Here is a 15,316-nt window from a genome sequence, read left to right on the forward strand (position 1 = left end):
GTCAGTCATTCTTTGGATGACCAAGTTTATTATTTTCACCGAAACAAATTTATCATCTGTTATACTCAATTCATAATTAGGCCTTGGAAGTTATAATATATTTAGAAAGGGCAGATCTGCTCAAAGCAGCAGCAAGCAGTCTGTGGGAGGAGTTCTGATTGTTGTACACAATGGATTTCCATCCTTTGAAATTAAATCTTTTATTATAGACGTGTAGCGTATATTTTTATATCGGTAAAACTCCCTAAACTTAGTGTCTCAATTGAGGCAGTCTATATACTACCTAACTAACCTATTGAAATCTACTTGTCTTTTTGTGAGGCAGCTGAGTAGGTGTGGTCGTCTCTTACTCCTGGCATTATGATAGTAATTGCCGGGAACCTCAACCACCCAGCTACTAATTGGGAGTAAAGTGTGGCAAGAGTACGCACTTAACGGTTAAACACAAATAATAAAAAAAGTAGTTAGTATAAACTTTATAATTTTTCTCAGAACAACTACTGGACCTTTAAGTTTAATTTAACTCTTATAATAGTCCGTTTCACGCAAAAAATGATAATAACGTAGCTTATGCAAAAGTGAACTTTTGCATCACAGATTGCAAAAGTTTGCAATGTGCATTTAAACAGCATTTTCAACGAAAATGCTTTTTTTTATTTAATGAGTCCAAAACTGTTATTCATTAATAAAAGTACATAAAATATGAGTTTAACAATGGTCACAAGTAAATTTGCCTATTCCTAGGTTACTGGAGCATGCTTCATGCCACCACTGCTCACACGTTAAACACTGAATCCAATCTTCGTCTGGAGGGTCCTTGTAGTCCTCCTCACACGCTGGACATATTATTTTGTTTGAGGACATTAATGGCTTATAACGTTTAATCGGGTCAGGGATAGTTTATAAAAATATATAACCCTAAGACACCGGAATAGAACAGTCGAGAGGGGTAAAATCCAGGATTCGAAGTTTCCAAGTTCAGCTCAGAACCGAATTAATGTGAAACCAAAAGCCGAAGCAAATACAGCACCGATGATCAACGGATCAACATGCTTTCATCATCGCAGACTCGGAAACGAAAGGGAATAAAGGGAAGGCGTCAGCATTTGCTTTAGGATGACTGTTCCACTACCTAAACGTCCCCTAATACGACAGTTGTTTAGTTCAACTGAAGCCGAAAACGAGAAACGCTGGAGCCAACTTACGACAAGCGACCCCAGCGGCCAAAAAAGAGAAATGATAACTAAATAAATCTAAATGCGAACACTAGTTCGCTCGAAATCACACATAGCTCGACTCGAGCTCGAAACTAAGGAACGCTGGTGCCAACGTACGTCAAGCGAACCAGCGGCCTCGAAAAGAATCGATGAACTGAATAAAAAAACTAAATGCGAACACTAGTTCACTCAAACTCGCGCCTAGCTCGCCTAGAGCTCGAAACTAAGGAAACGCTGGTGCCAACGCACGTCAAGCAACCCAGCGGCCTCGAAAAGAAACGATAAACTAAATAAAAGCTTAACTAAATCAAAGCTTAACTAAATTACGTCCTGCCCGATGCTAAGGAACGCTGGTGCCAACGTACGTCAAGCGACCCCAGCGCCTCGTAAAGAAACGATAAACTAAATTAAATTACGCCTAGGCCCGAAGTTCAGGAACACTGGTGCCAACGTACGTCAAGCAACCCAGTGGCCTCGAAAAGAAACGATAAACTAAATTAAACTACGTTCAATCCTAGTCCAAAATTCAGGAACGCTGGTGCCAACGTACGTCAAGCGACCCAGCGGCCTCGAAAAGAAACGATAAATTAAGTAAAATAAAACTTAATTCAAACTCTTTCTTTACTAGTAATAGGGTCTAATCCTATTCGTACTGATCTATTTTCTTGCTACACTTTACATCTATAATTATATTCTTCTGTTAGCAGCTTAAGTACGTAATGTCATGTACTTATCCTATCGTTAGTCAGTGACTAGGCAAGTTTCAGGTAAAAGCGTGTTTTGGCAGGTAAATAAGTACCTACTTTACTTGCACCTTATCGTGGCGTGTGTTGGGGCGGCGACTCCGACTCGACGACTTCGACTGCTAGACACCGACCGAAAGACAGCGACCGAGAGCGCGAGGAAGCCAGGCACAGCGTACTTACGTACACTGGAAAATAATTAGTCTGGGCTCGCGGCTCTGGCACTACTAGCCGTTCAACTAAGGTTCGGCTCGGTCGAGGTTCTATTTCGCTGTCACGCGCAACGTTTCACAAAACTCATTCCATTTAATACATGAAATGAGCATTTTGCCATTACTTTATCGTAATAAAATTTATATCAAATTAAAGAACACATTCTTGTCTTTCCAACCAATACGTATAAAAAATGTCAATTCTAAAATAATAATGTCTAAATTAGTAAAAACCAAGTACAGTTTTAGTTTGGTTTAATTTTATGACATGAAATTTTCGCTCTGCGAGGAAGTTTTTATTATTCTGTCAGTATCTAAAACTTCCCGTGGAAAAGTTTTAGAAAATCGATTAAACTGCATTTTTTGTCTAAAAAACTTTTTTTCTACGACCCCTCATTCCGGGGAAATTAAGCGTTATCTTAATATTTATAAACACTCGGCGCGCGAGCTTCTCCCCAGTCTCAGTACGGTCTTCAGTTCTTTTAGCGTGAAAGCAATGACATTTTGGCTTACATATAAACCTCACCTAATATATTTTCTAGGATAAAATAAGGATAATAAAAGTTTAGTTTTAACATTTTTAAATCTTAAACTGTCTTTAAATGGCTTAAATATAAAGCTAGATCCTTACATAATAGAATAGAACAGAACAGTGTTGTATTCAACATTCTCCACAGTTATGTAATGACAGAAGTAATTTAAAACATGTTAATAAATAATAATAAAATATGTACAAAGTTAATACATACGCTTCAATCCAAATCTTCAATGCCGCTCAAAATCACCCAAGTCTTCAATGCCGCTCAAGTCATCTGGCGCGTTTTTCACTGCTTTCACTGTCACTGCTGCCGAGTGAAATTATCATTGATTCCACGAGATTGTCGATTTGGGGCTCAGCTGAAGCATAATCATTTTCAATTTTTTTTTACGTGTTCGCCACTTTCTGGCCCATTCCTCTGCACCTATAAGTGAAAAACTTTTCTTCCGCTAAAGACTTAATACATTGAAAAACTGCACTGAATATTTCTACTGGCTACGTAGTTTTTTCACTTCAGCCCCAAATGAGTTCAATAGGGTTTAAGTCCGGGTGGTATGGTGGGAGCCGAAGCACTAACATGTCCTCCACTGCTGGTCACTAGTTCATCAAGCTCATACCTAACAAAATCTCGGTTTATTTAGGAGAATAATCCTGTACAGCTCCGGGACTAGCAAATCATCCGAAAAAGGTATTTGATGTTTTAGAAAGCCAATCTTTCATCAATTGTTTCTTACTTTTTTGAAGTAGGTGCTTTGTCTTTTTGTACATTGTGATAGGGGGGCGTTATCAACAACAATAACTGATCTTGGTGGTATGTTAGGCAGAAGTTTTTCTCTCATCCATTTCATCATTGATTCCGTATTTCACGTTATCGTGGTAATCACCCGAATGACTCGATGCCTTCCACATTGTCAATGCAATTGGGAACAAAACCAGCTTCACTTCCTGCGTGTATCATGATCAAACCGTTCCCCTTTCGAAATGGGAACACGCATTCCTTTAGTTGATTCGTCAGACCACGATGAACTTGACACGTGAACTTGTCAGTATATAAGACTCGTCTAAGTATATAATTGGACGTCCTTCATCTCTGTAACGTTTGAGTGCTCTTAATTACGAAATTCTTTTTTCTCTTATTTCATTAGTCTCGATCAAAAGCTTGCGGTCCTTTATTTTGTGTCCTTCTCCACCGAAAACCCAAGTTCTTTTTAAGAATGTTGTTGAGGCTTGATTTTGATCCTTTAAAGTCGATCCGCTGTTTCAATTCTTCATGTAACAAAGATACATTTGGTAGCTTGTTTTTTAGAAGATGGAACTCGTACACAACTCGCCTTATCAGAGCTTTGTCAAAGTCATCCAATCCTGTAATAGGCTTTTTACGATTCCTTTTCAATTTGTTTGGGGTGAGAAAGCTACTCCCCCCCTTTCACCATTGTCATTATTAACGGTTATAAATTTTTAAGCTCTTTATTAATTCTTGAGATTTCACGTTCTGAGACGCCTGTAGCTACTGCTGTTCGGACAAACGGGCCTTTGCCAAGGGAATACTTTAAAGTTTTTTTCATCAGCCTCCTTTTTCATGAATGTATATACATTACTGGACAATTTCACGACTTTGACTGTGCAAAACTCTACCCTTCAGTTTTGATTTCACGCGGTCACACATATTGCTTATGAAGTAAGCTTCTTTACTAAAAACAAAATAACACAATACAAAAAACACTGAACGTAATAAATTATTCACAGTTAACTGCACACAGTAAATACACACACAGCTTAGAACAACTCACTGTTAATACTGAAGGTTTAGCGATGCTCACTCTATGACAACAGATGTCACACTGGTATTATATTGTTTGGAGGGAAGGTTTGCTGGAGGGAAAGATGAGTCACAAGTCAGCCAAGCCCTTCCGGCTGGCCCGACCTTGAAGTCCGCCACCGTGGCGCGGGCGTGATGTTTTCAGGAATGAACCGATTCACACACCCCTCTTCCCCCCGCGCCATAGCCTACCACCGACCGGCCGCGCGCCACCAGACTAATTATTTCCAGTGTACTGTAGTAAACTGGGAGTCGTCCGCTGTAAGGCGTTTCAGCCCTTGAAGCGAACTCCGGCGGATGTACCCTGAAACTCCGCGTCTTACCCGGTCGAGCCGGACCCCGCCAGCTGACGTCTTCCCGCGATGGTGTTGAGCTACTGGAGTATAATTGTAGGTGGAAGAAATAAAAATCATAAACATGTCATGAACTAAAAATATTCTCCTCTCAAAAAAATAAAAATGCCTTATTTTAAACCCCCTGTAAAAATGACATGTTACAGGCTGGTTAATTTTTGATTTGTATTGTCCATCAAGCGACGGAGGATTGTCTGATTTTTCAAAAACATTTTTTTATATACAGGTTTTTCAACAAACTCTGACTTGTGCGTGTCGACCACTGAAGTTATTATGGTTCATCCAGAAGATGCCCGTCCTGCTCTGGTAGCGGACATCTGAACTGATCAAGCTCGTACTACTCACCCCAATAATTTTGTGTACTCACCCCAAACCTCAAAAGCGCAACATTCGTGAAGTCTACAGCCGGATACAGGGGCAATTTTATCCTGATATACTTCTCCAGTTGGTATTAAAGAGGCGTTTATAGATTTTTGCAACAATCTCAAGACGACTATTCTTTCAAAATTTGCTATGAAACAAGTACACCAATCCCTATTTCATGATGGCTTTTTGGTAGAACTGAAGGGGCTTGTGATCAGTAAGAAAATGCTTCTTAGGAAGTTTAAATCATCACTCAGTGTCATAGACTTAAACAATTTCAAACAGGCACGCAATCAGTGTAGGAGACTTGCAAGAATATGCCACTCTACAACTACATGGCAACAATTGAACTAAGTCTAACTAACGATCTCAGAACCTTCTAGAAAAACCTACACAGCTTAAGAAAAAACGCCCTCAAGTCAGGGATTTCTACACTTTGGAAATAGAGATGCCATAGATCCGCAAGGTATGAGCACACATTTTCAGAGTTTTTCTCGTTCATCTTCAAAACACCAAATGCTGAAGTTCCTGATTACCGTAAAAACGTATAAAAGTCTATTGCTCGATAGAATTTCCTTCACTTTCAAGAAAGTTATAGTTTATCAACAGTTCATCGGGGGAGGCTTTCTTTTATTTGCTGATGGTGTCAACGTGTTTAGAGAGGTTTCTTCTCTTCGCATCAGTTAAGTTGCAGAATGATCTGGAAGGAGTCAAATAGTGAATTTAAACACTAATAAATGTGTTCTCATTACTCATTACTGTCATTCTTCAGAGCCAGATATGCTATTTTCGTTTAACTACTGTCTTGAATAAGTCATCATCTGGAGGGTACACAAGGTACGCGATCTGGGAGTGCTGATGATATCAAACCTCGACCCTGGTGAACATATCCTGATCATTTCTATAAGTGCCAATCGTGTTCTTGAACTGATCGGTGGAACATGCTGGAAGTTCTCATCCGTCCAAACTATTAGAGCTCCATACATCAGGGACATATACTGGAGTATTCTGTGACCGTTTGGAGTCCCCACCAGGTTGGTCTCTGTTCTGCTGTGGATGCTGTGCAGAGGCGCCTCCTGCAGCTGGTTGGTGTAGACAAGGATTTCGCTACCTTGAGGTAAACCTGCACGAAATCGAGCATCATCTGGGCTTTCCACCCTCATCGGGTCGTAGAAGACTACTAGATGTTCTGTTCCTCCATAGAGTCGTGAATTCCCAGATAGACTGCCCGGAAATACTTCACTTGGTTCACTGCAATGTTTTCCTGCTAGACCGCCACCCCCGTCTATTCTCTACACATTACTACCGGGCGAACTACATATGCCACAGTACTGCTGAGAGGGGAAAATGAAGCCTGTGCTGACCTGGACTGTTTTGGTTCTTCTGCCAAGATTTTCAAGAAATGCACACTGTCTCTCATTCTTAGACTGATATTAGCATGATGTTCGTTAATTCAGAATTATTGTAACTGTGTGTATGGTTAAATCTGTCCTGTTAATATTACATTGCATAAAGCACGATTTTATTACAAGTTTTTTATAGATTTTTCAACCTACTTTATATTGTTGGTTGTGTTTGTTTTCGGTTCTAACTTATTAATTTTAATATCTGCAAGCTGTATATTTATATACGAGTTATGTTCTATTTTATTATGTTGTTTAGTATTGTATTTATTGTGTTAGGCTATACTAAGAAATCTTAAAGTTTTGAAACACCTTGTATATAAAATTTTATTTTTACACATGTCTTTACTTCCCTAGTGGGTTTGTTAAAATAATACCATTTAAAACCACTTGTTTTAGATCTTCGAAATGTATTACTCCATAAAGAATCCAACTTAGAGAAAAATATAAAAGAATCTTAATACACTTCAGTTCAAAGCAATGGGAACAGACTTTCTCTATCAAAGTAACACACAATACATCCTATGTTCTCAGTGCTTACAAGCAGCTCAGATGTTCTGCATTGTTTATCGTAGAGAAACAAAACTGTTATCCAAGGAGTTTAGAATGTAAATACTGCAAAGTGATATAAGTTATTTTGAGGTTTGAAATACGGTATAAATTATACAATCTGTATTTGTGAATGAACTTACAGACAATCAATCTGCTTGTGTAAATTAATATTATATGAAGCAGAATAAATATTAAGTGTAATAAGCAGGTGTTGTGTATAAACTGCCAAATCCATCATATCCCCGATTATATTGCAAGACTGTTGTGTCCTGCGTAAGAGTACTCTTGTGTGCAAAGGGTGTAAATATAAGCAAGCATATATGAGATTAAACCTACAATACTATTATATTTTGATATAAATTAAATTAAACATACAATAAAATTCAGTATATAAAACTCTAAAAATACAAAATCTCATTGTGTTAAAAATATTTAAAGCAATATAAAATGTATTAAAGAAGGTATGGCTCTAACTGAAACACAGAAATATTATATAATCTATAAAACAATTTTATAAAATTACTGTATACTTTCATAATTTTAATATAATATGAATTAAAAACTACTTTTTAATTATAAAAGATATTTATAATTTATTAGATAAAGATTACTATAAAAGATAAGAATAGTAGAGATTTGAAGGAATATGTCAAAGAAGTCAATCACAAATAGAAGTTTCTTTCTGTACAAACAAAAGAGGAGTCCTTGTACCGTACGCATGAGACTGATGTTTACGTGTTGGCTGGAAAATGAGCAGAAGAGGTGTAGTGAACGCGGAAAGTAGGCTACAGAACAGTCCCGTCGTCATAGTGACTGACTACCAATCAATCCGTGTTAAGTGAGTAGATTCTTTAGTGTTTACGTGTTGGCTGGAAAATTAGCACAAGAGGTGTAGTGAACCTGGAAAGTAGGCTACAGAACAGTCCCGTCGTCATAGTGACTGACTACCAATCAATCCGTGTTAAGTGAGTAGATTCTTTAGTGTTTACGTGTTGGCTGGAAAATTAGCACAAGAGGTGTAGTGAACGCGGAAAGTAGGCTACAGAACAGTCCCGTCGTCATAGTGACTGACTACCAATCAATCCGTGGTAAGTGAGTAGATTCTTTAGTGTTTACGTGTTGGCTGAAAAATTAGCACAAGAGGTGTAGTGAACGCGGAAAGTAGGCTACAGAACAGTCCCGTCGTCATAGTGACTGACTACCAATCCGTGTTAAGGGAGTAGATTCTTTAGTGTTTACGTGTTGGCTGGGAAATGAGCACAAGAGGTGTAGTGAACGCGGAAAGTAGGCTACAGAACAGTCCCGTCGTCATAGTGACTGACTACCAATACGTGTTAAGTGAGTAGATTCTTTAGTGTTTACGTGTTGGCTGGGAAATGAGCACAAGAGGTGTTAGTAGTGAACGCGGAAAGTAGGTTACAGAACAGTCCCGTCGTCGTAGTGACTGACTACCAATCCGTGTTAAGTGAGTAGATTCTTTAGTGTTTACGTGTAGGCTGGGAAATGAGCACAAGAGGTGTTAGTAGTGAACGCGGAAAGTAGGTTACAGAACAGTCCCGTCGTCGTAGTGACTGACTACCAATCCGTGTTAAGTGAGTAGATTCTTTAGTGTTTACGTGTTGGCTGGAAAATGAGCACAAGAGGTGTAGTGAACGCGGAAAGTAGGCTACAGAACAGTCCCGTCGTCATAGTGACTGACTACCTACCAATCCGTGTTAAGTGAGTAGATTCTTTAGTGTTTACGCGTTGGCTGGAAAATGAGCAGAAGAGGTGTAGTGAACGCGGAAAGTAGGCTACAGAACAGTCCCGTCGTCATAGTGACTGACTACCTACCAATCCGTGTTAAGTGAGTAGATTCTTTAGTGTTTACGCGTTGGCTGGAAAATGAGCAGAAGAGGTGTAGTGAACGCGGAAAGTAGGCTACAGAACAGTCCCGTCGTCATAGTGACTGACTACCTACCAATCCGTGTTAAGTGAGTAGATTCTTTAGTGTTTACGCGTTGGCTGGAAAATGAGCAGAAGAGGTGTAGTGAACGCGGAAAGTAGGCTACAGAACAGTCCCGTCGTCATAGTGACTGACTACCTACCAATCCGTGTTAAGTGAGTAGATTCTTTAGTGTTTACGCGTTGGCTGGAAAATGAGCAGAAGAGGTGTAGTGAACGTGGAAAGTAGGCTACAGAACAGTCCCGTCGTCATAGTGACTGACTACCTACCAATCCGTGTTAAGTGAGTAGATTCTTTAGTGTTTACGCGTTGGCTGGAAAATGAGCAGAAGAGGTGTAGTGAACGCGGAAAGTAGGCTACAGAACAGTCCCGTCGTCATAGTGACTGACTACCTACCAATCCGTGTTAAGTGAGTAGATTCTTTAGTGTTTACGCGTTGGCTGGAAAATGAGCAGAAGAGGTGTAGTGAACGCGGAAAGTAGGCTACAGAACAGTCCCGTCGTCATAGTGACTGACTACCTACCAATCCGTGTTAAGTGAGTAGATTCTTTAGTGTTTACGCGTTGGCTGGAAAATGAGCAGAAGAGGTGTAGTGAACGCGGAAAGTAGGCTACAGAACAGTCCCGTCGTCATAGTGACTGACTACCTACCAATCCGTGTTAAGTGAGTAGATTCTTTAGTGTTTACGTGTTGGCTGGAAAATGAGCAGAAGAGGTGTAGTGAACGCGGAAAGTAGGCTACAGAACAGTCCCGTCGTCATAGTGACTGACTACCTACCAATCCGTGTTAAGTGAGTAGATTCTTTAGTGTTTACGCGTTGGCTGGAAAATGAGCAGAAGAGGTGTAGTGAACGTGGAAAGTAGGCTACAGAACAGTCCCGTCGTCATAGTGACTGACTACCTACCAATCCGTGTTAAGTGAGTAGATTCTTTAGTGTTTACGCGTTGGCTGGAAAATGAGCAGAAGAGGTGTAGTGAACGCGGAAAGTAGGCTACAGAACAGTCCCGTCGTCATAGTGACTGACTACCTACCAATCCGTGTTAAGTGAGTAGATTCTTTAGTGTTTACGCGTTGGCTGGAAAATGAGCAGAAGAGGTGTAGTGAACGCGGAAAGTAGGCTACAGAACAGTCCCGTCGTCATAGTGACTGACTACCAATCAATGTTGCTCTTCTCGTTGGTGGTCAATTACACTTGCACCTCCCTCCCTCCCCGCGCTGCGCTGTTTTCAATCCATTAACTTCGGATTGTGAGTTAAGTGCCTTCGGTTCACAGCTGTCAAATTATATTTAGTAAATGTATTTCTATAGGAATGGAGAAGATATGACTCGTATTACGGAGTGTAAAAGGTAATTAATTAGAGTGAACAGCGGTGGTGATAATCACTCACATTTCCTAATTACTGTACGTTTTGGGACTAATGATTGTTTAGATGGCTTGTTATTTGACGTAACAAATTAACTGCCGTTTTTTTTTCTTAAATATTAATGGATACACTTTGAATCACGAATTATTTTGCTTTGAATACTCAGTTAATGTTGATGTGAGATTTTCTGGAATTCTGATATTTTGGTTAGTATTTGGTCCAGGACTAATCCGATCGTAAACGGATTAGTCCTGGACCAAATACTAACCAAAATATCAGAATCAAACTTTAGAAAACATTTATATATCATTTAGTTTTTCCCGTATCAATATTTAATTTTGAAAACAGCGTGTTATAACGAGGTCAAATTTGGTATACGGCTTTATACTATAAAGGACTAATCGCAGAACAAATTTGTTTTAAAGCTTTATTTTTAAAATGGAGGCTAAAACCTAAAAATTTTAAGCTAAACATCTTTAAAAAAAGCATTAAATTAAAAGTCACAGTTATCATTAATATTCATAAAAAATATTCTTATATTTTCATTGTAAGAAAAACTATTGAAGTTCAATTTCTACTGCGTATATAAAATATTCATAATTCTGGTGTTATTTATTTTATTTGGGTTTTAGAGTTTTTTTATCGAAATATGGTTTTAAGTGATAATTTGTATTAGGCCTAGAAATTGCAGAGGTTTTAAAACTGTTTAGTGTCCTTTATGCATGAAAGACAACATGATTGGTGACAAAACCAACCTCTTTAAATCTTAACCAAATGTCCGCCGCTTGGTTATTACTCCATCTAATCTGTCAGTTTACAGCTTTACACTTCACCTGCAATAGGATTAAAAGCAAAAACGCTCATGCTCAGATAAACTTCCCGATTCATTACATTCCAACTATTTAATGCTATTCCGTTAAATAGCTATGTTATCACGTTTATTTCTATCGTCTTTACATAAACATGGCGTTTTAAGAACTATTAAAACATGTTTTTCTTTAGATGACAAAATATAATATTTACTAATAAGTAAGTTTAAGACATGCAAATAATAAATATACAGTAACTGTAATCATTCCAAGGGTTAAGACCAAAGTAGCGTAGTTGATTGGCCCTTACTTCGTATATCCTTTAAGCTAATTACCTGAAACCTAATCAAAGTTAGACATCGCATAACAACACGAAACACCCCTGTACAAGTAACTAGTACACATTATAAGTAAATCATCACCTGAAAGATTCAATACATCATCCTACAATTCTCGATACATTATCTTCCTTTGCTCGTATATACGTCATAAAACAGTAATCTGTTCATCGTTTTTGAAATTCCTTTTAAATCATCCAGCATTTTGCATAGCATATCGCTTATTCTATACTTAGTCCAACAATGCGCATCATCTTGCAGTACTTCGTGTATAATCCACTGTACTTTGTACTTCATCTCACAAGTCCTAAGTACGGCAGAATAGGAGTAAAAATATACATAATGATTAATTAATTTGGCTATACATAATTATATAGAGAATAATTACTTGTAGTCCAATATAAACTTTTAAATCTGATATGTTGGATTATCTTTTCTATGCACCTTTTCTGTTCTAATTGTAAAGTTAATTGGTAAATGCTAATAAAACATGATAATTTATATTTATGTTATAAACTATTACTTTTTATATGAAAAACATTTCATTTTGTTGCAATTAGTAATTTATAATCAGTAAATTGTTATGTAGAATTGTTTGTTTTAATCAATAGACTGAAATAAGTGACCACTCAATAATAATATGGCGAAAAAGTTCTTTTAGCTCTAATTACCTACTTTAAAATTACTTGGCATAACATTATTTATAACCATGTCCAGAAACATTTATCAATGTATTATGGTGTAAAACTGAAACAGAACAGTTTTAACTCGTAAAGTTTTGTACCTGTTCAACAAATATCCCAATTTATGGTAAATTTTATTCTTTTTAACAATAAAAATTTACTTAGTTCTTTACATCTATTGAAACAGAGTATACTTATTTTTATAAATTTCTTGAAAGTAATATTTAGTACTGTATACATTATTTCTGTAACTTACAGCACGATTTAAAGTGGTCCAGATTCTAAATGAATAACAAATTAATTTAGCACTCAATAAGGAAGTTCGCTAAGTAACCATTCAGTTCAAACAATAACGTTAACGAATGCGGGTTAGCACACAACACTGGTGCATGCCCAGACTAATCACCTTTTTGCGACCCGCAGTGCTTACTTAGCCTTATTGAAACTGGAAAGACTGCAGTGATTAATCACAATTATCGAGGCAGAAAGGACAGCTAGCTAGACTTTCTAGTGGATTCTAATATTAAGGCTAGATAATCTGCCGTTTTGCGTATTATTATTCACTGAAACAGAACTGTTGTAATAACCTATCCCAGATGTGGTGATAGCAACTATTCTAAATTAATTTTAATGAGGCCTAGACTATTCCAGTGATTCCTTATCAATATTAAAACCAGAATAATGCTTAGTTCAGTAAGCTAGAATGAACCCCAGGAGAGTTTACTTCTGTCTGGTTTATACCTTCCAGTTGAACCTACACTGGGAACAGCAAAAACCGAAGTGTCACTTAAATCTCGGCAAGCTTATGGATGACCAGGAGCGAAACATAACTAAACGAAAATTTGGACATTCTGGGGTGCAAGATTAGGTAGGTCTAGTTAGCGGGACATGACTGTTGGAGTTTGTGTGACTCCCTGAGTCAAAGGTTCTTGCTAGCCTAGATACAAGGGCGTGCCACCCCCTGCCTGGTTTGACTGGAGAAGCTGGTTCTGTGCAGGCTTCCCCTTCTTCCGAGGAGACATGACTGAGATTAATACCCCAAATTATTGTTCATGATATAGATAGGAGGCGGCCCCTACCCCCAACCTTTCCCATCCAGAATATCCTGTCACTCCGAAGCAGCACAAAGGTCCTTTCAGGAGTATGTGTAATTTCTAAGCTTCTTGTCCTCAGAGGGAACAATAAAAAGCTTGAATGGTAGCAGTACATCTTTAAATACAGTGCTGGCGGCCATCGTGGTTAAGCCCGATTAGAACTATTTTCAACTTCAACCTTTTCACGACTTTTCACAACCTGCCAAGTCTTTACATTTTCGAAAAAACTCTATTCTGTATGATTAAATGTGCCATGAAAACTGGCCAAGACAGAGGGAGAGGGAACTACCGAACTGTTAAACACAGAACGGTGGTTTATGAACATCTGCCCTCACAGACATGTATTCATTTCATCAACAATCTGCCTAATTTTATAAAGAATACCGTGTCACCCAATGTGCTAAAAATTAGTTTGAAACGTTTATTAGCATCACAAGCATGTTATAATGTTACCGAGTTTTTGGCATTTGACTGGGAGATCACCCAAACAGAAGATTGATTTCGACGCTGTAGGTGGAAAATTGTCAAATGGCTGAAGAATGCATTAATGTTGAATTGTATGTTTGAGTGTGATCCTGATGTGGTAAGAATGTACAAAGATTTAGCTCTGAACTCGAATTTACTTTTGCTATACATGTGCTAATCATGTCTTCGCAATAAAACATTGATTGATTGATTGATTGAGTCATAATAGGATAATTTAATCTTAAAACTCTTTAAAAAGTAAAGTTAATACGTAATAAAACAGTTTTCATATTTTTATTGGTTATAGTAAAAATATATAACTTTCAGTGCTTTATAATTTAAACATCCAATAAGTATATGCTTTACAAGGAACATAAAAGAGTTTGTATGCGTATTTAAAAAGAGACACCTCAACCAAAAATAGGGGTGTACAAATTGTTTTTGCGAGGTTAAACTCAAGGCTGAGAATGTAAGAACTGCCGTATATACTTATTCCTTATTGAGTCCATGAGGACTGCAGTGTATTACAATTCTTATAGGGACTAAACATGTTTCAATCGTTCTGCCTAGGATTCCCATTCAATAAATTTCATCATTTCTCAGTTAAATTTGTTTAGAATACAAGATCTAATTTTGTTTTCTTAGCTAATTCTGTAGTTTTGAGACAATTTAATGTGTTATTAGATAAAATCATCGGTGTATGGTATGATTTAAGATATCAGTGATTTTTAAGATATTTATTTCGTTAAGTTAAGACAGATTTTCAGTAACCGAGACCAGCAATTTAATTGTAACATAATTTATTCCTAGTATATCTTTAATCTCTTATAATAAATTTTAAAAAGTTACAAATTATGTTAAATTTAAAACACATTAAGTTTTTACTTAGGACTCCCAGCCAAAAAAGGAAGTCATATATTGGTTTGTGCTATACTGATATGACTAAAATTCTGTTTCAGATTGAACCACGATGGTGTAGTGTGAGTATTGGTGTAGATATTTATTATAAACCCGTAAAACAAAACAAAAAACAATATCGAGATTTTAGATTGTATTTGACTTGTGTATTACATGACTAATAAAAGAGGGCATCGTATTTTCATTTCTTACCTGAACTCGAAATACGGAAAGAAGCACAAAGTACATAACATAACTGCTTAAATATCGCATTATAATTATTTGTATTTGGTACAAAAACGATCTATTTTTAGTACTTTCATAGTTTCATAAATATCATATAGAATCTGTAACAGTTGGAATAAGTATTTGAGAGTTACATGATTCTTTAGATAGTAATATACTTTAGTAGTTATATACACAATAGAGGAAATTGTGGGGAATTGTCAGTACATATGACAAGGTGAATCATGATTTGGAAGAAAACGGCGGTGGCGCATCCTAGTGGAGGTCCGGCGAAT

At 37.4% G+C, this 15,316-nt stretch overlaps 1 protein-coding gene across 1 annotated transcript in view; it reads left to right on the plus strand.

Annotated features, from left to right (window-relative positions):
* LOC124369859 (acetylcholine receptor subunit alpha-like) overlaps positions 1-15,316 on the plus strand; it is a 374,793-nt gene that overhangs the window by 145,426 nt on the left and 214,051 nt on the right. The window contains exon 3 of the mRNA XM_046827988.1: positions 14,858-14,878. The gene's annotated coding sequence lies outside the window, so the exon portion shown is untranslated. The remainder of the gene's footprint in view (positions 1-14,857; positions 14,879-15,316) is intronic.

Source organism: Homalodisca vitripennis, chromosome X (genome assembly GCF_021130785.1).
Source record: "Homalodisca vitripennis isolate AUS2020 chromosome X, UT_GWSS_2.1, whole genome shotgun sequence".
Lineage (NCBI taxonomy): Eukaryota > Metazoa > Arthropoda > Insecta > Hemiptera > Cicadellidae > Homalodisca > Homalodisca vitripennis.